This window comes from Arachis ipaensis, chromosome B10 (genome assembly GCF_059453495.1).
Source record: "Arachis ipaensis isolate K30076 ecotype BB chromosome B10, ASM5945349v1, whole genome shotgun sequence".
Classification (NCBI taxonomy): domain Eukaryota; kingdom Viridiplantae; phylum Streptophyta; class Magnoliopsida; order Fabales; family Fabaceae; genus Arachis; species Arachis ipaensis.
The window spans coordinates 39,215,161-39,238,013 of record NC_142435.1 but is presented as its reverse complement, the minus strand read 5'-3'; the positions used below and the strand labels follow the sequence as shown (position 1 = coordinate 39,238,013).

The window sequence follows — 22,853 nt, the reverse complement described above, 5'->3', positions numbered from 1 at the left end:
TCTCAATGAATTAATGCAAGTATTTCTGTTTTCCATTCAAACACGCTTGTTCCTATCTAAGATGTTCATTCGCGCTTAACTGTGATGAAGGTGATGATCTGTGACATTCATCACCTTCCTCAACCCACGAACGTGTGCCTGACAACCACCTCCGTTCTATATCCGATTGAATGAGTGTCTCTTAGATTCTTTAATCAGAATCTCCGTGGTATAAGCTAGAAATGATGGCAGCATTCATGAGAATCCGGAAAGTCTAAGCCTTGTCTGTGGCATTCCGAGTAGGATTCAAGGATTGAATGACTGTGACGAGCTTCAAACTCCTGAAGGCTGGGCATTAGTGACAGATGCAAAAGGATAGTAAATCCTATTCCAACCGGATCGAGAACCAACCGGTGATTAGCCGTGCTGTGACAGAGCGCGTGAGCGTAGTTTTCACTGGAAGGATGGAAGGTAGCCATTGATAACGGTGATCCACCAACACACAGCTTGCCATAGGAGGACGTGCGTGCGTGAATCAGAAGACAGAGGAAAGCAGAGATTCAAAAGACAAAGCATCTCCAAAACTCCAACATATTCTCCATTACTACACAACAAGTAACTTTTAATTTATGCTCTACTGGTTATTCATAATTCAACTGATAAACATAATTGACTTCCTGACTAAGATTTACAAGATAACCATAGATTGCTTCAAACCAACAATCTCTGTGGGATTCGACCCTTACTCACGTAAGGTATTACTTGGACGACCCAGTGCACTTGCTGGTTAGTGGTACGAGTTGTGAAAAGTGTGATTCGCAACTTCGTACACCAATGTAGTTTTTAGAGAGAGAGGTTCTCTCCTCTCTCTTAGGATTAGGATTTAGGATTTCTCTTAGTTTTAGGAGTGACTCTCAATCCCAAGTTCTTTATTTTTATTTATTTTCTCACTTTTGTTTATGACTCTCTATGTTTAGATTGATTTTCTATTTAATATATTTTTGAGGTATTTCAGACTTATGATTGCTCCTTTTTATTATATAAATAATTTGGATTTTTCTCTTTTGGCTTTGGTTGAGACCTTGGTAACTCTTGAGTTATCAAACTCATTGTTGATTGAAATTGGAATTAATTTGTCCACTTAACTTACCTTCATAGTTAGAGGTTAATAAGGTGGGGGAAGAATCCAATTCCCATCACAATTGATAAGGATAACTAGGATAGGACCTCTAGTTCTCCATACCTTGCTAAGAGATTTTATTATTGTTAATTTATTTTACTTGTCATTTAAATATACCTGTGCACATTGCCCAAGCTCCAAATTTCTCAAACCCCCAAATTTACAATCTCCATAACCAATAATAAGAACATACCTCACTATAATTCCTTGAGAAGACGACCCGAGGTTTGAATACTCGGTTATCAATTTCAAAGGGGTTTGTTACTTGTGACAACCAAAAAATTTGTACGAAGGGATTTTTGTCGGTTTAGAGACTATATCTACAACGCGACTGTTTTTATGACATTCTTTACTGGCAAAAATCCTAACGTCATCTTCCCTTTTCTCTTCTCTCTCTCTTTTTTTTTGAGGTTTCTCTGGCCTTGGGTGCCATCAATGGTTATGGAAAAGCAAAATAAGCAATGCTTTTATCACACCAAACTTAGAATGTTGCTTGCCCTCGAGCAGGAGAGGAAAGAATAGATGAAGAAGAAAATGTGGAAGAAACTAGGATTATGAGGAGGGAAGGTGGGGATCCTGTGGGATCCACAAATCCTGAGATGATCCTGTGAGGTTCACAGATCTTGAGGTGTCAAGGATTTACATCCCTGCACCAATTAGGCATGTAAAATGCCTTTGCATGCAATTCTGGCGTTTAAACGCCGAACTGATGCTTGTTCTGGGCGTTCAACGCCCAGATGCAGCATATTTCTGGCGTTGAACGCCAGCTTCATGCTTGTTTCTGGCGTTCAGCGTCAGCTCTATGCTCTGTTCTGGCGTTGAACGCCAGACAGATGCTCCTTACTGGCATTTGAACGCCAGTGAACTCCTCCTCCAAGGTGTGCTATTTTTTTATGCTATTTTTGATTTTCTTCAATTTTTTTCAGTTATTTTTGTGACTCCACATGATCATGAACCTATGAAGAAATATAACTAATAAAAAATATAATTAAATAAAAATTGGGTTGCCTCCCAACAAGCGCTTCTTTAATGTCAATAGCTTGACAGTGGGCTCTCATGGAGCCTCACAGATGTTCAGAGCATTGTTGAGACTCCCCAACACCAAACTTAGAGTTTGGATATGGGAGTTCAACACCAAACTTAGAGTTTGGTTGTGGCCTCCCAACACCAAACTTAGAGTTTGACTGTGGGGGCTCTGGTTGACTCTGTTTTGAGAGAAGCTTACTGTGCCTCTTTTCCATGTTTACAGAAGGATGTCCTTGAGTTTTAAACTCAAGGGAGTCCTCATTCAATTGAAGGACTAGTTCACCCCTGTTAACATCAATCACAGCTCTTGCTGTGGCTAGGAAGGGTCTTCCAAGGATGATGGATTCATACTTATCCTTCCCAGTATCTAGGATTATGAAATCAGTAGGGATGTAAAGGCCTTCAACCTTTACTAGTACGTCCTCTACTTGTCCATAAGCCTCTTTTCTTGAATTGTCTGCCATCTCTAATGAGATTCTAGCAGCTTGCACCTCAAAGATTCCCAGTTTCTCCATTACAAAGAGTGGCATGAGGTTTATTCCTGACCCAAGGTCACATAGAGCCTTCTCAAAGGTCATGGTGCCTATGGTACAAGGTATTAGGAACTTTCCAGGATCCTATTTCTTCTGAGGCAATCTCAGTTGATCCAATGCATTTAGTTCATTGGTGAACATGGGAGGTTCATCTCCCCAAGTCTCTTTACCAAATAAGTTGGCATTCAGCTTCATGATTGCACCAAGGAACTTGACAACTTGCTCTTTAGTAATATCCTCATTCTCTTCAGAAGAAGAATACTCATCAGAGCTCATGAAGGGCATAAGGAGGTTCAATGGAATCTCTATGGTCTCTAGATGAGTCTCAGATTCCTTTGGTTCCTCAGAGGGAAACTCCTTATTGATCATTGGACGTCCCAGGAGGTCTTCCTCCTTGGGGTTCACGTCCTCCCCTTCCTTCTTGGACTCGACCATGATGGTTATATCAATGGCCTTGCACTCTCCTTTTGGATTCTCTTCTGTATTGCTTGGGAGAGTACTAGGAGGGGTTTCAGTGATTCTTTTACTTAGCTGGCCCACTTGTGCTTTCAAATTTCTAATGGAGGACCTTGTTTCATTCATGAAACTCACAGTGGCCTTAGATAGATCAGAGACTAAGTTTGCTAAATTAGAGGTATTTTGTTCAGAGTTCTCTGTCTGTTGCTGAGTGGATGATGGAAAAGGCTTGCTATTGCTAAACCTGTTTCTTCCACCATTATTAAAGCTTTGTTGAGGCTTTTGTTGATCCTTCTATGAGAGATTTGGGTGATTTCTCCATGAGGGATTATAGGTGTTTCCGTATTGTTCACCCATGTAATTCACCTCTGCTATTGCAGGGTTTTTAGGATCATAAGCTTCTTTTTCAGAAGATGCCTTTTGAGTACTGTTGGATGCAGCTTGCATTCCATTCAGACTCTGAGAAATCATATTGACTTGCTGAGTCAATATTTTGTTCTGAGCCAATATGGCATTTAGAGTATCAATTTCAAGAACTCCTTTCTTCTGAGGCGTCCCATTACTTACAGGATTCCTCTCAGAAGTGTACATGAACTGGTTGTTAGCAACCATGTCAATGAGTTCCTGAGCTTCTGCAGGCGTTTTCTTTAGGTAAATGGATCCACCTGCAGAAGTATCCAATGATATCTTAGCTAATTCAGACAGACCATCATAGAATATATCCAGGATGGTCCATTCTGAAAGCATGTCAGAATGACACTTTTTGGTCAGTTGCTTGTATCTCTCCCAAGCTTCATAGAGGGACTCACCTTCTTTCTGTTTGAAGGTTTGAACATCCACTCTAAGCTTGCTAAGCTTTTGAGGAGGAAAGAACTTGGCCAAGAAAGCTGTGACCAGCTTATCCCAAGAGTTCAAGCTATCTTTAGGTTGAGAGTCCAACCATATTCTAGCTCTGTCTCTTACAGCAAAAGGGAAAAGCATGAGCCTATAGACTTTAGGATCTACTCCATTAGTCTTAACAGTATCACAGATCTGCAAGAATTCAGTTAAGAACTGAAAGGGATCTTCAGATAGAAGTCCATGAAACTTGCAGTTTTGTTGCATCAGAGAAACTAATTGAGGTTTAAGCTCAAAATTGTTTGCTCCAATGGTAGGGATGGAGATGCTTCTTCCATGTAAATTGAAATTAGGTGCAGTAAAGTCACCAAGTATCCTCCTTGCATTATTATTATTTTCGGCTGCCATATCCTCTTCTTGTTCGAAAATTTCTGTAAGGTTATCTCTGGATTGTTGTATTTTAGCTTCTCTTAGTTTTCTCTTCAGAGTCCTTTCAGGTTCAGGGTCTGCTTCAACAAGAATGTTCTTGTCCTTGCTCCTGCTCATATGAAAAAGAGGGAACAAAAAAATAATAATAATAGAGATCCTTTTTGCCCAAGTATAGAGGTTCCCTTAGGTGAGTGGAAGAAAAGAAGAGTAGAAGAAAAGAAGAAGAGAAAATCTGAACTCAGAGAGAGAGAGGGGGTTCGGATTTTTGGTGAGTGAGGAAGAGATGTTAGTAAATGAATAATTAAATAGAAGAAGATGAGAGGTGAGAGGATTTTCGAAAATAATTTTTGAAAAATTGGTTAGTGATTTTCGAAAATTAAAATCAAAATTTGAAACAATTAGTTAATTAAAAAGAATTTTTGAAAAAGTGAGAAGCAATTTTCGAAAATTAGAGAAAGAGAGTTAGTTAGGTAGTTTTGAAAAAGATAAGAAACAAACAAAAAGTTAGTTAGTTAGTTGAAACAAATTTGAGAATCAATTTTGAAAAGATAAGAAGATAAGAAGTTAGAAAAGATATTTTAAAATCAAATTTTTGAAAAAGATATGTTTTAAAAAGATATGATTTTGAAAAAGATAAGATAAAAAGATATTTTTGAAAAGATATGATTGAAATTAATTTTGAAAAAGATTTGATTTTTTGAAATCACAATTAATGACTTGATTCACAAGAAATCACAAGATATGATTCTAGGATTTAAAGTTTGAATCTTTCTTAACAAGTAAGTAACAAACTTGAAATTTTTGAATCAAAACATTAATTGTTGATGATATTTTTGAAAATTATGAGATAAAATTAAGAAAAAGATTTTTGGAAAACATTTTTGAAATTTTCGAAAATAATTAAGAAAAATAAAAAAGATTTGATTTTTGAAAAAGATTTTGAAAAAGATAAGATTTTTAACTTGAAAATTTAATTTGACTCATAAAAACAACTAGATTTTAAATTTTTTTTTTGAAAAAGTCAATCCGAATTTTCGAAATTTACGAGAGAAAAGGGGAAGATATTTTTTTTATTTTTGAATTTTTAATGATGAGAGAGAAAAACATGAAAATGATGCAATGCATGAAAATTTTGGATCAAAACAATGAATGCATGCAAGAATGCTATGAATGTCAAGATGAACACCAAGAACACTTTAAAGATCGTGATGAACATCAAGAACTTATTTTTGAAAAATTTTCAAGAAAAGAAAATATGCAAGACACCAAACTTAGAAATTTTTTATGTATAGACACTATGAATGCAAGAATGCATATGAAAAACAAGAAAAGACACAAAACAAGAAAATATGAAGATCAAACAAGAAGACTTACCACGAACAACTTGAAGATCATGAAGAATACTATGCATGAATGCAATTTTCGAAAAATGTAAGATGAGTATGCAATTGACACCAAACTTAAAAATTGACTCAAGACTCAAACAAGTAACACAAAATATTTTTGATTTTTATGATTTTATTATTATTTTTTTTTGGATTTTTGTATATTATTTTCGAAAAACATGTAGGAAAAAGAAAATAAGGATTTCAAAATTTTTAACATGAATCCCAGAAATCTTTCAATGTTAGCCTAAAGCTCCAATCAAAGGGTTGGACATGGCTTAATAGCCAGTCAAGCTTTAGAAGTACAAGCAATTCCCTAACATGTGGAGGCCTCAGTCCAAAAGAATTTAGACATGGCTCTACAGCCAGTCAGGCTTCAACATGCTTCATGAAACTCTAGAATTTATTCTTAAAAATTCTGAAGAACAATATATTTTTGAAAAGATTTTAAAAAAATTTTTTTTCGAAAATAAAGGAAAAATTTTTTGAAAGATTTTTGAAAAATTTTTGAAAATTTTTTGAAAACAAAATAAGAAGAAAATTACCTAATATAAGCAACATGATGAACCATTAGTTGTCCAAACTCGAACAATTGTTCACAACTAACCAGCAAGTGCACTAAGTAATCTTGAAGCTCCACATAACCATATGGTGATACACTTGTAATCACATATGGTCCTCTCCACCGGGACTTCAGTTTCCCGGAAAATAGCCTGAGCCTAGAGTTAAACAACAGAACCTTTTGTCCTGGTTCAAAGATTCTGGATGACAGCTTTCTGTCATGCCACCTTTTTTATTTCTCTTTGTAAAGCTTGGCATTTTCGAAAGCAGTGAATCTGAATTCCTCTAGCTCATTCAGCTGGAGCAATCTTTTCTATCCAGCTAATTTGGCATCAAAGTTAAGGAATCTGGTTGCCCAGTAGGCCTTATGTTCCAGTTCCACAGGCAGGTGTCAAGCCTTACCATACACAAGTTGGTAAGGAGAGGTCCCTATGGGAGTCTTGAATGCTGTTCTGTAAGCCCACAGAGCATCATCCAAGCTTCGTGCCCAATCCTTTCTACGGGTACTTACAGTCCATTCCAGGATTCTTTTTAGTTCTCTGTTAGAGACTTCAGCTTGCCCATTTGTCTGTGGATGATATGGAGTTACCACCTTATGGCGAATCCCATACCGGACCATGGCAGAGTAAAGTTGTTTGTTGCAGAAGTGAGTGCCCCCATCACTGATTAGTATCCTAGGGACACCAAATCTACTGAATATGTGTTTCTGGAAGAACTTTAGTACTGTTTTAGTATCATTGGTGGGTGTGGCGATGGCCTCTACCCATTTTGATACATAGTCAACTGCCACCAGAATATAAGTGTTTGAGTATGATGGTGGGAAAGGCCCCATGAAATCAATTCCCCATACATCAAACAACTCAATCTCCAAGATTCCTTGTTGAGGCATGGCATAACTATGAGGCAAATTACCAACTCTCTGGCAACTGTCACAGTTACGTACAAACTCTCGGGAATCTCTATAGAGTGTAGGCCAGTAGAAACCACATTGGAGGACCTTGGTGGCTGTTCGCTCACCTCCGAAATGGCCTCCATATTGTGATCCATGGCAATGCCATAGGATCCTCTGCGCTTCTTCTCTAGTCACACACCTACAGATTATTCTGTCTGCACATCTCTTAAAGAGATAGGGTTCATCCCACAAGTAGTACTTTGCATCAGTAATTAATTTTTTCTTTTGTTGCCTGCTATACTCCTTGGGAATGAACCTTGCAGCTTTGTAGTTTGCAATATCTGCAAACCATGGTAATTCCTGAATGGCGAACAAATGCTCATCCGGAAAGGTTTCAGAGATCTCAATAGAGGGGGAGGACGCCCCTTCCACTAGTTCTATCCGGGACAGATGGTCAGCCACTTAGTTTTCTGTCCCTTTTCTATCTCTTATTTCTATATCAAACTCTTGCAGAAGTAACACCTAGCTTATGAGTCTGGCTTTTGAATCCTGCTTTGTGAGTAGATATTTAAGAGCAGCATGATCTGTGTACACAATCACTTTTGATCCTACTAAGTATGATCTAAACTTGTCAATGGCATAAACCACTGCAAGCAATTCTTTTTCTGTGGTTGTGTAATTTTTCTGGGCATCATTCAAAACACGGCTAGCATAATAAATGACATGCAGAAGCTTGTCATGCCTCTGCCCCAGTACTGCACCAATAGCGTGATCACTGGCATCACACATTAATTCGAATGGTAATGTCCAGTCTGGTGCAGAGATAATTGGTGCTGTGACCAGCTTAGCTTTCAGAGTTTCAAACGCCTGCAGACACTCTGTGTCAAACACAAATGGCGTGTCAGCAGCTAGCAGGTTGCTTAGAGGTTTTGCAATTTTTGAAAAATCCTTTATAAACCTCCTATAGAATCCTGCATGCCCCAGAAAGCTTCTGATTACCTTAACATTGGTAGGTGGTGGTAATTTTTCAATTACCTCTATTTTAGCTTGATCCACCTCTATTCCCTTGTTTGAAATTTTATGCACAAGGACAATCCCTTCAGTCACCATAAAGTGACATTTTTCCCAGTTTAAAACCACGTTGGTCTCTTGGCATCTTTTCAAAACCAGTGTCAGGTGATCAAGACAGGAGCTGAATGAGTCTCCATATACTGAGAAGTCATCCATGAAGACTTCCAGAAAATTTTCCACCATATCAGAGAAAATAGAGAGCATGCATCTCTGAAAGGTTGCAGGCGCATTACACAGCCCAAAAGGCATCCTTCTGTAAGCAAATACTCCAGATGGACATGTGAATGCTGTTTTCTCTTGATCCTGGGAATCTACTGCAATTTGGTTGTAGCCTAAATAGCCATCCAAAAAGCAGTAATAATTATGACCTGCTAGTCTTTCTAGCATCTGGTCTATGAATGGTAAAAGAAAATGATCCTTTCTGGTGGCTGTATTGAGACTTCTGTAATCAATACACATGCGCCACCCTGTAACTGTTCTTGTAGGAACCAGTTCATTTTTTTCATTATGAACCACTGTCATGCCTCCCTTTTTAGGGACAACTTGAACAGGACTCACCCAGGGGCTCTCTGAAATAGGATAAATAATCCCAGCCTCCAGTAATTTAGTGACCTCTTTCTGCACCACTTCCTTCATGGTTGGATTTAGCCGCCTCTATGGTTGAACCATTGGCTTAGCATCGTCCTCCAATAAGATCTTGTGCATGCATCTAGCTGGGCTTATGCCCTTAAGGTCACTTATGGACCACCCAAGAGCTGTCTTGTGTGTCCTTAGCACTTGAATTAGTGCTTCCTCTTCCTGTGGATTTAAAGCAGAGCTTATGATCACTGGAAAAGTATCACCTTCTCCCAAAAATGCATATTTCAGGGATGGTGGTAATGGTTTGAGCTCGGGTTTAGGAGGTTTTTCCTCTTCCTGAGGAAATTTCAGAGACTCTTTCAATTCCTCTGAATCCTCTAGATCAGGTGGAACATCTTTAAAGAAGGTTTCCAGCCCTGATTCGAGACTCTCAGCCATGTTGATCTCTTCTACCAAAGAGTCAATAAGATCAACTTTCATGCACTCTTTTGGTGTGTCTGGATGCTGCATGGCATTGACAGCATTCAACTTAAACTCATCTTCATTGACTCTCAGGGTGACTTCCCCCTTTTGGACATCAATGAGAGTTCGTCCAATTGCTAGGAAAGGTCTTCCTAGAATGAGAGTAGCACTCTTGTGCTCCTCCATCTCCAGCACTACGAAGTCAGTGGGAAAGGCGAATGGCCCAACCCTGACAATCATGTCCTCAATCACGCCTGATGGGTATTTAATGGAGCCATCAGCAAGTTGGAGACATATCCGGGTTGGTTTAACTTCTTCAGTTAAGCCAAGCTTTCTGATAGTGGATGCAGGTATTAGGTTGATGCTTGCTCCAAGATCGCATAAAGCTGTCCTGGTGCAATTTTCCTCTAATGTGCATGGTATTAGAAAGCTTCTGGGATCTTTAAGCTTTTCAGGAAAGCTTTTCAGAATGACTGCACTGCATTCTTAAGTGAGGAGAACTCTTTCAGTTTCTCTCCAATCCTTCTTATGACTCAAGATCTCTTTCATGAACTTGGCATAAGAAGATATTTGCTCAAGTGCCTCTGCAAACGGAATCTTAATTTCAAGAGTCCTGAGATAATCTGCAAAGCGAGCAAATTGCTTATCCTGCTTCTCTTGGCGGAGTTTTTGAGGATAAGGTATCTTGGCTTTATATTCCTCAACCTTGGTTGCTGTAGGTTTATTTCCTACAGAAATAGTTGAAGAAGCCTTTTTAGAGGGGTTGTCATCAGCACTTGTGTATGTCTGATCCCTCTCTGGCATTTGAGTGCCAGAGTTAGAAGCTGGAGTGACGTTAGATGCCAATTCCTCATCTGTTCCTGGCGTCTAAACGCCAGAACTGTGCTTCCTTTGGGCGTTCAACGCCAGTTCCTTGCTTGTTTCTGGCGTTGAACGCCAGTCCTGAGCATGGTCTGGGCGTTCAGCGCCAGCCTTCCACCCAATTTCTGGCGTTTTAATGCCAGAATTATTTTTTTCTGGTCTCTTACTGTCCTCAGATGGATTTTGGGTGGTTTGCTCATTCCTTGGCTTCCTACTTCCTTGAGGTGGGGTATTTAATGTTTTCCCACTTCTTAATTGAACTGCTTGGCATTCTTCTATTATTTGTTTTGACAGCTGCTGTTTTGTTTGCTTCAATTGTTCTTCCATATTTATATTAGCCATCCTTGTCTCTTGTAGTTTATCTTTGAATTCGGCTAACTGTTGTGTTAGAAAGTCCAATTGCTGATTGAATTCAGCAGCTTGTTCTACAGGACTGAGTTCAGCAGTTACTGTTTTAACCTCTTCTTTCATAGAAGGGTCACTACTTAGGTACAGATGCTGATTTCTGGCAACTGTATCAATGAGCTCTTGAGCTTCTTCAATTGTCTTTCTCATGTGGATAGATTCACCAGCTGAGTAATCTAGAGAGATCTGAGCTCTTTCTGTAAGCCCATAATAGAAGATGTCTAACTGAACCCACTCTGAAAATATTTTAGAGGGGCATTTTCGTAGCATCTTTCTATATCTCTCCCAGGCATCATAAAGAGATTCATTATCTCCTTGTTTAAAGCCTTGGATGTCCAACCTTAGCTGTGTCATCCGTTTTGGAGGAAAGTATTGATTCAGGAATTTTTCTGTCAGCTGTTTCCATGTCCTTATGCTAGCCTTAGGTTGGTTATTTAACCACCTCTTGGCTTGGTCTTTTACAGAAAATGGAAACAGTAATAATCTGTAGACATCCTGATCTACTTCCTTATCATGTACTGTGTCAGCAATTTGTAAAAACTGTGCCAGAAACTCTGTAGGTTCTTCCTGTGGAAGACCGGAATACTGGCAGCTTTGCTGCACCATGATAATGAGCTGAGGATTCAACTCAAAGCTACTGACTCCAATGGAGGGTATGCAGATACTACTCCTATATGAAGCAGTAGAGGGGTTAGCATATGACCCCAGAGTCCTTCTGGACTGTTCATTTCCACTTAGATCCATGATGGAGAAAGGGAGATGATGTAATAAAAAAATTATTTTTATTTATTTATTTATTTATTTATCTCGAAAATAAAATAAATTAAAATAAAATAAATAAAAATGGGTGAAGATTTTCGAAAAAATGAGGAGAGAGAAAGTGGTTAGGAAGTTTTGAAAAGGATATGATGATTTTTGAAAAAGGTTTTAAATTTTGAAATAAAAATCTGAATTTTAAAGGTAAATTTCGAAAATTTGCTTTAAAATAGAGAGAAAAGATATTTTTGAATTTAAAGAGGAGAGAGAAAAACAATAAGATAGCACAAGATTTAAAATTTTTAGATCTAATGCTCCTTGTTTTCGAAAATTTTGGAGGGAAAACACCAAGGAACACCAAACTTAAAAATTTTAAGATCAAGACATAAGGAAAACTCAAGAACACTTTGAAGATTCACAAGAACACAAGAACATGAAGAAAGAACACCAAACATAAAATTTTTAGAAAACCAAAATAAGATTTTTCGAAAACCAAAGAAAAATCAACAAGAAAACACCAAACTTAAAGTTTGGCACAAGATTTAATGTAAAAATTATTTTTGAAAAAGAATTTTAAAAAGAAGGTTCCCAATTTACCAAGAACATAGACCAACGCTCTAGCCAAATGGGCAGTAAATGTAACACTTGTTTTGAAAAATATTTTTAATAACTAAGAAAAAATATTATTTTTATTTTTATTTTTATAAATTTTTTTTTGAAAAGAATATAAAAGACTCTGACCCAAAAGACAAAATTTTCCTAATCTAAGAAACAGGATTCACCGTCAGTTGTTCAAACTCAAACAATCCCCGGCAACGGCGCCAAAAACTTTGTGCACGAAATTGGAAATCACAATTCTTCACAAATTCGCACAACTAACCAGCAAGTGCACTGGGTCGTCCAAGTAATACCTTACGTGAGTAAGGGTCAATCCAACGGAGATTGTTGGCTTGAAGCAAGCTATGGTTATCTCGTAACTCTTAGTCAGGATATAATATCAATAATAATTCTTAATTTGAATTGTAAAAAGTAAGAAGGGCAGAACACAAATTATACTTGTATGCAGTAATGGAGAATATGTTGGAGTTTTGGAGATGCTTTGTCTTTTGAAATTCTGCTTTCCTCTGTTTCCTGATTCACGCACACACGTCCTCCTATGGCAAGCTCTGTGTTGGTGGATCACCGTTGTCAATGGCTACCATCCATCCTTCCAGTGAAAAAGGTCCAGATGCACTGTCACCGCACGGCTAGTCATCTGCAGGTTCTCAATCGTACCGAAATGGGATTTACTATCATTTTGCGTCTGTCACTACGCCCAGCACTCGCGAGTTTGAAGCTCGTCACAGTCATTCAATCATTGAATCCTACTTGGAATACCACAGACAAGGTTTAGACTTTCCGGATTCTCTTAAATGCTGCCATCAATCTAGCTTATATCACGAAGATTCTGATTAAGAGATCCAAGAGATATTCATTCATTCTACGGTGAACAGAAGTGGTTGTTAGGCATGCGTTCGTGGGGGAATGATGATGATTGTCACGTTCATCACATTCATATTGAAGTGCGAATGAATATCTTAGATAGGAACACGCATGTTTGAATGGAAAACAGAAATACTTGCATTAATTCATCGAGACACAGCAGAGTTCCTCACCCCCAACAATGGAGTTTAGAGACTCATGCTGTTAAAGAGTACAAAATTCAGATCTAAAATGTCATGAGATACAAAATAAGTCTCTAAAAGTTGTTTAAATACTAAACTAGTAACCTAGGTTTACAGAAAATGAGTAAACTATGATAGATAGTGCAGAAATCCACTTCTGGGGCCCACTTGGTGTGTGCTGGGGCTGGGACTAAAGCTTCTCACGTGCCTGGGCTGTTTTGGGCGTTCAACACCAGGCTGTAACCTGTTTCTGGCGTTGAACTCCAACTTGTAACATGTTTCTGGCGCTGGATGACAGACTGCAACATGGAACTGGCGTTGAACGCCAGTTTACGTCATCTATCCTTGAGCAAAGTATGGACTATTATATATTGCTAGAAATTCCTGGATGTCTACGTTCCAACGCAATTTGAAGCGCGTCAATTGGACCCTTGTAGCTCCAGAAATTCCATTCCGAGTGCTGAGAGGTCAGGATCCAACAGCATCAGCAGTCCTTTTTCAGCCTGAATCAGATTTTTGCTCAGCTCCCTCAATTTCAGCCAGAAAATACCTGAAATTACAGAAAAACACACAAACTCATAGTAAAGTCCAGAAATATGAATTTTGCCTAGAAACTAATGAAAATAAACTAAAAACTAACTAAAACATACTAAAAACTATATGAAATTAACCCCAAAAAGCGTATAAAATATCCGCTCATCAATGATTATGAGAGTTTATGATGGTTTTGGATGTTGATAATGATTTTGATTATTTGGTTATTGTGGTTCATGTTGAAAGTAAATGAGTGAGGTAGTTTGATGAATTGAATGGATTGATTGATGATAATAGAATGAAAGAATTGATACTTGTAGCATTGGTTATTGTTGAGAATTTGAATGGTGGTATTAAGGAAATTGGATGTGATGTTAGGTTGAATTTAGAATTGGATGAAGTGAGTATTTAATGGTTTATATGATTGAATGATTGATGTGGTTGAGAAATATTTGGTATGGATTCTTGAGTGAGTCTAGCATTTTTGGGTTGTGAATAATTGGTTTTAAATTGAGAGATTTGGTGAATTTTGAGTTTTAAGGTTTTTGGTAAAAACTGGTTTTTAGTGAACTTTGACAGGTCATAACTTGTGCCTCAATTTTCAAAATTTGTTGAAACTTATTTAGAATTAAAGTTCATTGAAGGGTCTTCAAATTGATATAAAGTTTGTAAAATTTGAATTTTTGTAGAGGAAGTTATGATCATTCAAAGTTTGGTGTCAAAATCTGAAATTTTGCAATTTTGTAGAATTTTGTGATTTCTGGTATGTGCGCACGCACAGCCTTGTGCATACGTACACCCCTGTGATTTTTCGAACCTGTGTGCACGCACACACAAGGGAAGGCTTGCTGTTGGCAACGCTAGAATAGCCTGTGCACGTGCACAACCAATGAAGATTTACAACATGTGCGCACACAAACGTTGGGAAAGGCAGTCTGTTGAGGGTGCTAACACAGCTTGTGCGAGGAAACAGAATTGTGAAATTTGGTACTTGTGCGTACGCACACCCCTATGCGTACGCACACGTTTTGAAATCCTCTTGGGCATATGCACGCACACCCCTGTGCGTACGCACACATCCTGTTTTACAACTTAAAGCTTGTTTTTAAACAATTTCACTTTCCCAACAAGTTTGTATACTTTTATGATACCTAATTAAAACTCTTGGGCTTTATTTTTTAGGTTATCCAACATGGGAAAGATCTTAGAAGGATTTGATTTGGTGCTATTTTAAAAAGGTTGAAATGGAGGCTTAGGTTTCTGGTGTACTGAGGATGAGTTTGGTTGAAGGAGAAGGAAGAGTAGTGAACTTGGTGACTAACAATAACAAATTAAGAATTGAAAGTGATTTGAGAAGAGAAATGTGCCAGGCACTATATCCTTGGGTTAAGTGTGGTGGTAACTCAAAGAGGAATGATGATCTTATTGCATGTTGAGAGTGTGCCAGGAACTATATCCTTGTGTTAAGTATGATAGTGTGCCAGGCACTATATCCTTTGAATGACGGTTGACGTGGGGGAAATTGGCGAGTTAAGAATTGTTATAAGATATGCGTTGCAAGTATAGTTCTCAACCAACCAGAAATCCGCCTATCAATTTAGAAGGGTTGTCACAAAAATTAAAATTAAAATACTGGGAGTATGAATCCCAGGTCGCCTTCCAACGAGTTGCAGAAAGGTGTGCTATTTTATTAATCAGATGTTTTCAAAAAAAATGAATTGAGTTGATGAACAGGAAATTAAATTAGAGAATTTATGTGATTTAAATAAAAGCCTTGGCTGGGAGTAGATTAGTTGGAAGCCCTATTCTTGTTGGAGTACTCTCAAGATTAATTGATAATCGAGGGTTATTCTGTTTAGTTATCCCTTACTAGGTAAGGGAAAGTCAAACAAGTTGGAATGCTATTTCTATTCACAAGTTCCAATCCGCTTACTTGGAAGGATTGGTGTCAGTGACCAGAAAGCAATCCAACAATAAACCCGATTACAATTTTTCTTTTAAACATTCCAACTCAAGGTCTTCCTTTCAATCAACTCCCATCCAAGTTATGGAACTACTCGCTCATTGTGAATGTAGGACTCATAACATGGGAAAGGAAAATATAGAAAGACATGATAAACAGTAATCAAAGAAATCAATTAAAAATAAAAGTAATTCTTGTATTAATAAATTCTAAAATAATCCAATAGTAAAATTGAGTAAATTAAGGACATGGAAGAGTAAGAGACAAATAAAGAGAACGAACTAGAATGACGAAGTCTTGCTGAGGCAATAACTCTTCTCAATATCCCAATGCAAAAACAATAATAATTGAAATCCTAAGAACTATGAATGTGTAGAGAGAAAACCCTAGAGGAGGAGTAAAACTATATCTAAAAACTAAAACTGTGTAGAATGAATTGTTCCTTCTCGTTTATGCAGGTTTCCTGGCTCTAGTATGCTTTTCTGGGCCGAAAATTGGGTCAAAACAGGGCCCAAAATCGCCCCCAGCAAATTCTGCAGATTATGCAGATCGCGCATGTCACGCGATCGCGTCATTCATGCGGATGCGTCATTTAGCGTTTGCTTTGCCATGCGTGCGCATCGTCCACGCCTTCGCGTCACTGATGCAGTTTCCAATCCGCGCGGTCGCGTGAGCCATGCGTCCGCGTCACTGCAATTTCCTCTATATCGCGCGGCCGCGTGAGCCATGCGTCCGTGTCACTTCTCGCTGGTCATCTCCTCAATTTCTTGTGTTCCTTCCATTTTTGCAAGCTTCCTTTCCAATCTCCAACTCATTCATGCCCTATAAAGCCTGAAACACTTAACACACAGATCACGGCATCGAATGGAATAAAGGAGAATTAAAATACATAATTAAAAGTCTCTAGAAAGCAAGTTTTCAACCATAAAGCATTTTTAGGAAGGAATTATAAATGCATGCTTTTTTTAATGAATAAGTGGGTAAAGAGTTGATTAAACCACAAAATTAAACACAAATCAAACCATAAATTAATGTTTTATCAACCTCCCCACACTTGAACATTAGCATGTCCTCATGCTTAGTTGGAGGAGATAAAATAAATGAGTAGGAACATGTAAAACTCATGAAATGCAATGCAACCTATATATGTGAATGAAACTATATGATTCTTGTCCACTTGATCAAAAGTAAATAAGCTCTTCAAAACAATTACAAATCAAATTCCACTAATTCAATTCTTATACAGTAAGAACAGATAAAAGTGCAAGAAGATAGCTCATGAAAGCAGGGAACACAGAATTTCAAGCATTAAACCCTCACTGATGATGTATGTACACTCTAGTCTCTCTAGTGTATAGGGTAATCACTCTATCCTTCTCTAATCATGCTCTCTAATTTTTGTTCTTCTCCTAACCAATCAACAACATTTAATGTACCAATGCAAACATCATGAGGTCTTTTCAAGGTTATAATGGGGCCAAGGTAAGGGTAAGGATACATATATGGCTAAGTAAGCTTATGAATTGAATATTTAGTTAACCCAAGCTTTAACCTAACCTATATATATTATATAACTTTAGAATTCATACCTAGCTACCCAGAAATTTCTCTTTCACCTTCCATACTCATGTATCAACTTTTTATTTTAATTTTATCATATATGCATTGATTCTTGAATTTAAATTTAGCATTGGGGTAATTTTGTCCCCTTATTTATTTATTGAATATTTTTGGATTTTTTTTCAACATAAACATAAGAATAAACATAGCTTATCAATGCACATAGATTTTTAATTCTTATAGTTTCACATGAGTAGGTATCCAAATTTCCATTGTATTATCATGACACATTCCTTTATTATCTTTTGTTTCCACAATTTTCCATACTTAATTTAGCACACACAATTCTATCTTAAGCTAACCAAAGATTCAATTTGGGATATATAATTTTTTTCCTCTTAAGGCTAGTAATGTGGTAAAATATAGAACAAATGGATTTAAAGACTCAAATTGGCTAACAAAGGTAATTGAAAGGGTAGGCTTAATTTGGATAAGTGAGTTTAAACAAATAATGGCCTCAATCATATGCAAGAATATAAATATAATAAACATTGGACATATAGGATGAAACAAAATATAGATTACAATCATAGAAAAGTAAACACACAAGAATAAAATAATTATGGTTAAATAATGTAACCATGCATAAAGGCTCAAATCTCACAGGTTGTGTGTTCTTTAGCTCAAAAATTATGTTCCAAATACAACTTCAAGGAAATTTAACATAAAAGTTTTAATTAAAATTAGTGAAATTTCGTTCCAAAGATAGGGTCTTGGAAGAAACTTATTGTCTTTTCAATCAAGTAGAACATGCATGCAACTAATCTATTACTATGTAATTTATCCTATTCTACAAAAGAAAAACTAACTAAATATCCTAATTTATTGGTGTTAGGGAAGAGAAATTACCTCTGGAAGTCAGGTACTGACCGACCTCCCCACACTTAAGGCTTTGCACTGTCCTCGGGACCATCATAGCTCCCTGTGCTGGTAAAGGAAGTGGAGTCCGGGGTGTCTGAGTCCTTGAATTTTCCCATAATCAGCTCCTTAAGGTATGTGAATCGATACTTGTTACGGCGCTCTCTCATCTTAGCTTTCTGTTCCTGCCGATCCAACTTTTCAAGTATCTGATGGAGCAGTTGGTTTGTTGTAGGTGCTTGTGCTGCTGATGGAGGGATGTCCTCAGCCGGTTCAGTAGGCTGGCTAGTAGTGGCTACTGGGAGCCTAATATATTTCCCGTTAGGGACGTATTGATCATCCCGTGGAAGCATGGCTTTGGTGTCCCCAGCTCTGTAGGTGACTCCGGCGGCTGAGACAAGATCTGAGACCAAGGCGGGGAAAGGTAAGTTGCCCGCAATTTGTACATGTCCCATGGCATTCCGGATATGTCTTGGTAGATTCAGAGGTTGGTCTGTAAGGATGCACCATAGTAGAACGGCCATGTCCGCAGTGAAGGAGGACTCGTGAGTGCTCAGAAAGACGTAATGGGACATGATCTGTTCCCATACGCGAGCCTCCAAGGTAAGTGTTGAAGCCGATATTCCCTTAGGGCGGGTACGATGGTATCCGTAGATCCATCGGCTGCCAGGTAGTGCGATAACTCTGAGAACAGCGTCCCAGTCAAATTGGTACATCTGGCGCTTGAGTGCAGCTTCTTGAAAGGCGTCCAATCCTTCTGGAACAGGGGGAAGATCTAAAGCTCGTTGAATGGTCTCTTCCGTAATGGGGACTTGCTTTTGACGGACATAGACAGACTGCAGGTTCGGCAAGTGGAAGTTAGAGTAGAACTCGACTACCCAAGAAAGATTAGCCTGCCTTGGCTGTCTCTGGAGGAAACCCCATTGTCTTCGTTCAATTTGAGGCTCAACAAAGGTAGTAATATTGGGCGGGAGGATAAGAAGATATTCGTTATTGTAGCTCCGTTCTGGCAGGATAGGAAACATCTGCTCACAGTAGCGATTGGGAAATCGCGCACTGTCCTTTACTGGGAAGGCTTTCTCTTTTTCATCAACCTTTATAATCCTCTTAATTCTTTTTGTTGAGGGCTTGACTGCAGTTGAAGAAGGTTCTGCCACTAATGCTCTTTTTGTTCTTCTTCTTGCTGGTGGTTTGGGAGTAGCTTTCTCTTTTCCTTTCTTGGTGGCCATCCTGAAAAGGGAAAGAGAAAGTAACTTAAATTCAAAGAGATAGAGCAAGGAAGGGGATGGTATAAATGATAAACAATGCACGGTAAAGAATATGTCATTAACACATGGTCATGACTACATGTGAAAAGTTCACCAATGGAAATATGGCAAGTGCATTTGAGGACAATTAAATGCAAGGTGTTTATTGGCATGCAGGCAAAGGCATGAGTAGCATAGATCAAGCATTTAATTAATCGAATGTGTTATCACTCGTAACAAACTAGCCATCATGTTTGTATTGACAATTAAATTTAATTAATATAATAGTAAAGGGAATTTGTGAAAAGCAGGCATTGGATAGTAGAATAGAATAACGTAGAAAGATGCATAATGCCATATGGGCGTTTTCACAAACACATAGCATGCATGGTAAATAAGCTATTTGAAAATAATAATTTGAACATGCAAGCAACCCCTTAAAAAAATAATATATAATTGCCAAACAATTTTGCAACAATCCACAAGCATATAATGAGAAATAATGACTTAAATAAATTCTAACACCAATTAAAAGAAAGAAAGAAAAAGAAAAAAATGGATAATGAAAGTAAAAAGAAAATAAGAAAACATAAAAATAAAAAAGAATCATAGAAAAGTAAGGAAGGAAGAAGAAAAGAAAAACCTTGTTAATGGTGGTGAGAAAGTAGAAAGTGAGAAAGAAGGAAGAGGGAGGAAGGAAGAAATAAGGAAAGAGAAGAGAAAATAGGATTTGGGGGAAAAGAAAGATAAGATATTTGGCAATTTAGGGTAAGCTGTGCGGCGCAAGCGACGCGGACGCGTGGGTGACACGTTCGCGCGACTTGCGCTTTAAGTGAATCAACGCGGTCGCGTCGGTCACACGGACGCATGACTCGTTTTATGCTACTGGCGCGAGGGCAGCCTCGTGCTCGCACAACTCTCTGTTCAAAATCTTATTTTGCCAAATTTTTGGGTAACGCGATCGCGTGGTCGACGCGATCGCGTGAGTGGCCAATATGGGGATATGACGCGGACGCGAAAGCCATGCGTCCGCGTGGTAAGGCTGTGCGTCCAGCACCAGTCCAGCACCACTCCAGCATAACTTTTGGCTATGCACCCTTTTGACATCGATTTTCATGTCACGCGGCCGCGTGGGTGACGCGGTCGCGTGGGAGGCCAAAGTTCCCACATGACGCGGATGCGTCGGCGACGCGGTCGCGTGGGGTGATTTGTGCTGGAAACGCGGTCGCGTGGGGTGATTTGTGCCAAAGGCATGCCTCCAGCCACGCTCCTGCGTGACTTTCTGTTCGCTTTCTTATTCTTTCTGAGCCACCTGCGACGCGGACGCGTCATTGAGGCGGTCGCGTCGTGTGATATTTTTTTTTATAGAAATACGCAAATGAAGATGCAAGCTAAATGTGCGAATAAGGAGAAGAGTTATTGAAAAAGAAAACTAAGAATAAAGAAAAGAACGATCATACCATGGTGGGTTGTCTCCCACCTAGCACTTTGCTTTAACGTCCGTAAGTTGGACGCTCCACTAGCTCAGTCTTTAGCTATGTGTGGATCTTCCAAGAGGAAGATCTCGAGCTCCTTATTTTTCTTCATCTTCTCTCTATGGTACAGCTTTAAACGATGTCCATTAACCTTGATGAGTTCAGAGCTTGAAGGATGACTTAGGTGAAAAACTCCGTACGATTCGGCCTTCTCTACTCTGTATGGACCTTCCCATCTTGATCTCAACTTGCCTGGCATGAGCCTCAGTCGAGATTTGTAAAGGAGGACTAAGTCCCCAGGTTGGAACTCTTTCCACATGATGTGCTAATCATGTACAGCTTTCATCTTCTCCTTGTATAGCCTTGAGTTCTCATACGTCTCTAGGCGAAGGCTTTCTAATTCTTGCAGTTGCAATTTCCTTTCAGCTCCGGCTTTCTCAATTCCCATATTGCACTCCTTTACTGCCCAAAAGGCTTTCTACTCTACTTCAACTGGAAGATGACAGGCTTTTCCATAAACTAAGTGGAAAGGACTCATCCCAATGGGTGTCTTGTATGCTGTTCTGTATGCCCAGAGTGCATCTTGTAGCCTAGTGCTCCAGTCTCTTCTATGAGGTTTGACTATCTTCTGCAATATACGCTTTATCTCTCTATTTGACACCTCGGCTTGCCCATTAGTCTGAGGATGGTAGGATGTTGCAACCTTATGAATTATTCCATGCTTCTTCATTAATCTTGTTAGTCTCCTGTTACAAAAATGGGTGCCTTGATCGCTCACGATTGCTCGTGGGGATCCAAAGCGACAGATAATGTGGTTTCTCACAAAGGAAACAACAGTGTTAGCATCATCAGTACCGGTAGGAATTACTTCCACCTATTTGGAAACGTAATCCACAGCTAACAATATATAAAAATAACCATTAGAATTTGGAAATGGACCCATGAAGTCAATGCCCCAAACAACAAAAATTTCACAGAAAAGCATAATTTGTTGAGGCATCTCATCCTTCTTGGATATATCACCAAATTTTTGGCATGGGAAACAAGATCTACAAAATTTAGCAGCGTCTCTAAAAAGAGTAGGCCACCAGAATCCACAATCTAAGATTTTTCTAGCCGTTCTTTGAGGGCCAAAATGTCCTCCACTCTCAGATGAGTGACAGGCCTCTAAGATGGACTGAAATTCTGAGTGAGGCACACACCGTCTAATTACCTGGTCAGCGCCACATCTCCATAAATATGGGTCATCCCATATATAATATTTAGACTCGCTTTTTAGCTTGTCTCTTTGATGCTTAGTAAAGTTTGGAGGAAAGGTGCGGCTAACTAGATAATTAGCTACAGGTGCATACCAAGGGACTACCTCGGATACTGCTTGCAGGTTATCAAATGGGAAATTATCAGCTATAGGAGTGGAGTCATCTTTAATGTGCTCAAGGCGACTCAAGTGGTCTGCCACTAAATTCTGGTTACCACTCCTATCCTTAATTTCTAAATCAAATTCTTGTAGTAGTAGTATCCAACGTATAAGCCTTGGTTTGGATTCCTTTTTAGCTAATAAATACTTTAGAGCTGAGTGGTCTGAATAAACTACTACTTTCGTACCAAGTAAATAGGCTCGAAATTTATCCAGAGCAAAAACAATAGCAAGAAGCTCTTTCTCAGTAGTAGTATAATTAGACTGAGCGGCATCTAAAGTTTTAGACGCATAAGCTATAACAAAGGGGTCTTTACCTTCACGCTGAGCCAGTGCTGCTCCTACTGCATGGTTGGAAGCATCACACATTATTTCAAATGGTTGGCTCCAGTCTGGTCCTCTCACAATTGAAGCTTGAGTCAGGGCGGTTTTCAGCTTATCAAACGCTTGTTTGCAATTCTCACTGAACTCGAACTCAATATCCTTCTGCAGTAGTCTGGATAAGGGAAGTGCTACCTTACTGAAGTCCTTAATGAATCTCCTGTAAAAACCTGCATGGCCAAGGAACGAACATACTTCCCTCACAGAAGAGGGGTAAGATAAACTAGAAATAACATCCACCTTTGCTGGATCTACAGAAATGCCAGTATTAGACACAACATG

The 22,853-nt window shown here is 38.7% G+C and overlaps 1 non-coding gene across 1 annotated transcript; it reads left to right on the top strand.

Moving 5' to 3' along the window:
• The first annotated feature begins 3,919 nt into the window (after window positions 1-3,919).
• Window positions 3,920-4,023, top strand: LOC148579761 (small nucleolar RNA R71). Its single transcript, XR_015897985.1, has one exon. It is a non-coding gene; the product is annotated as a small nucleolar RNA R71 (small nucleolar RNA).
• Window positions 4,024-22,853: the final 18,830 nt, after the last annotated feature.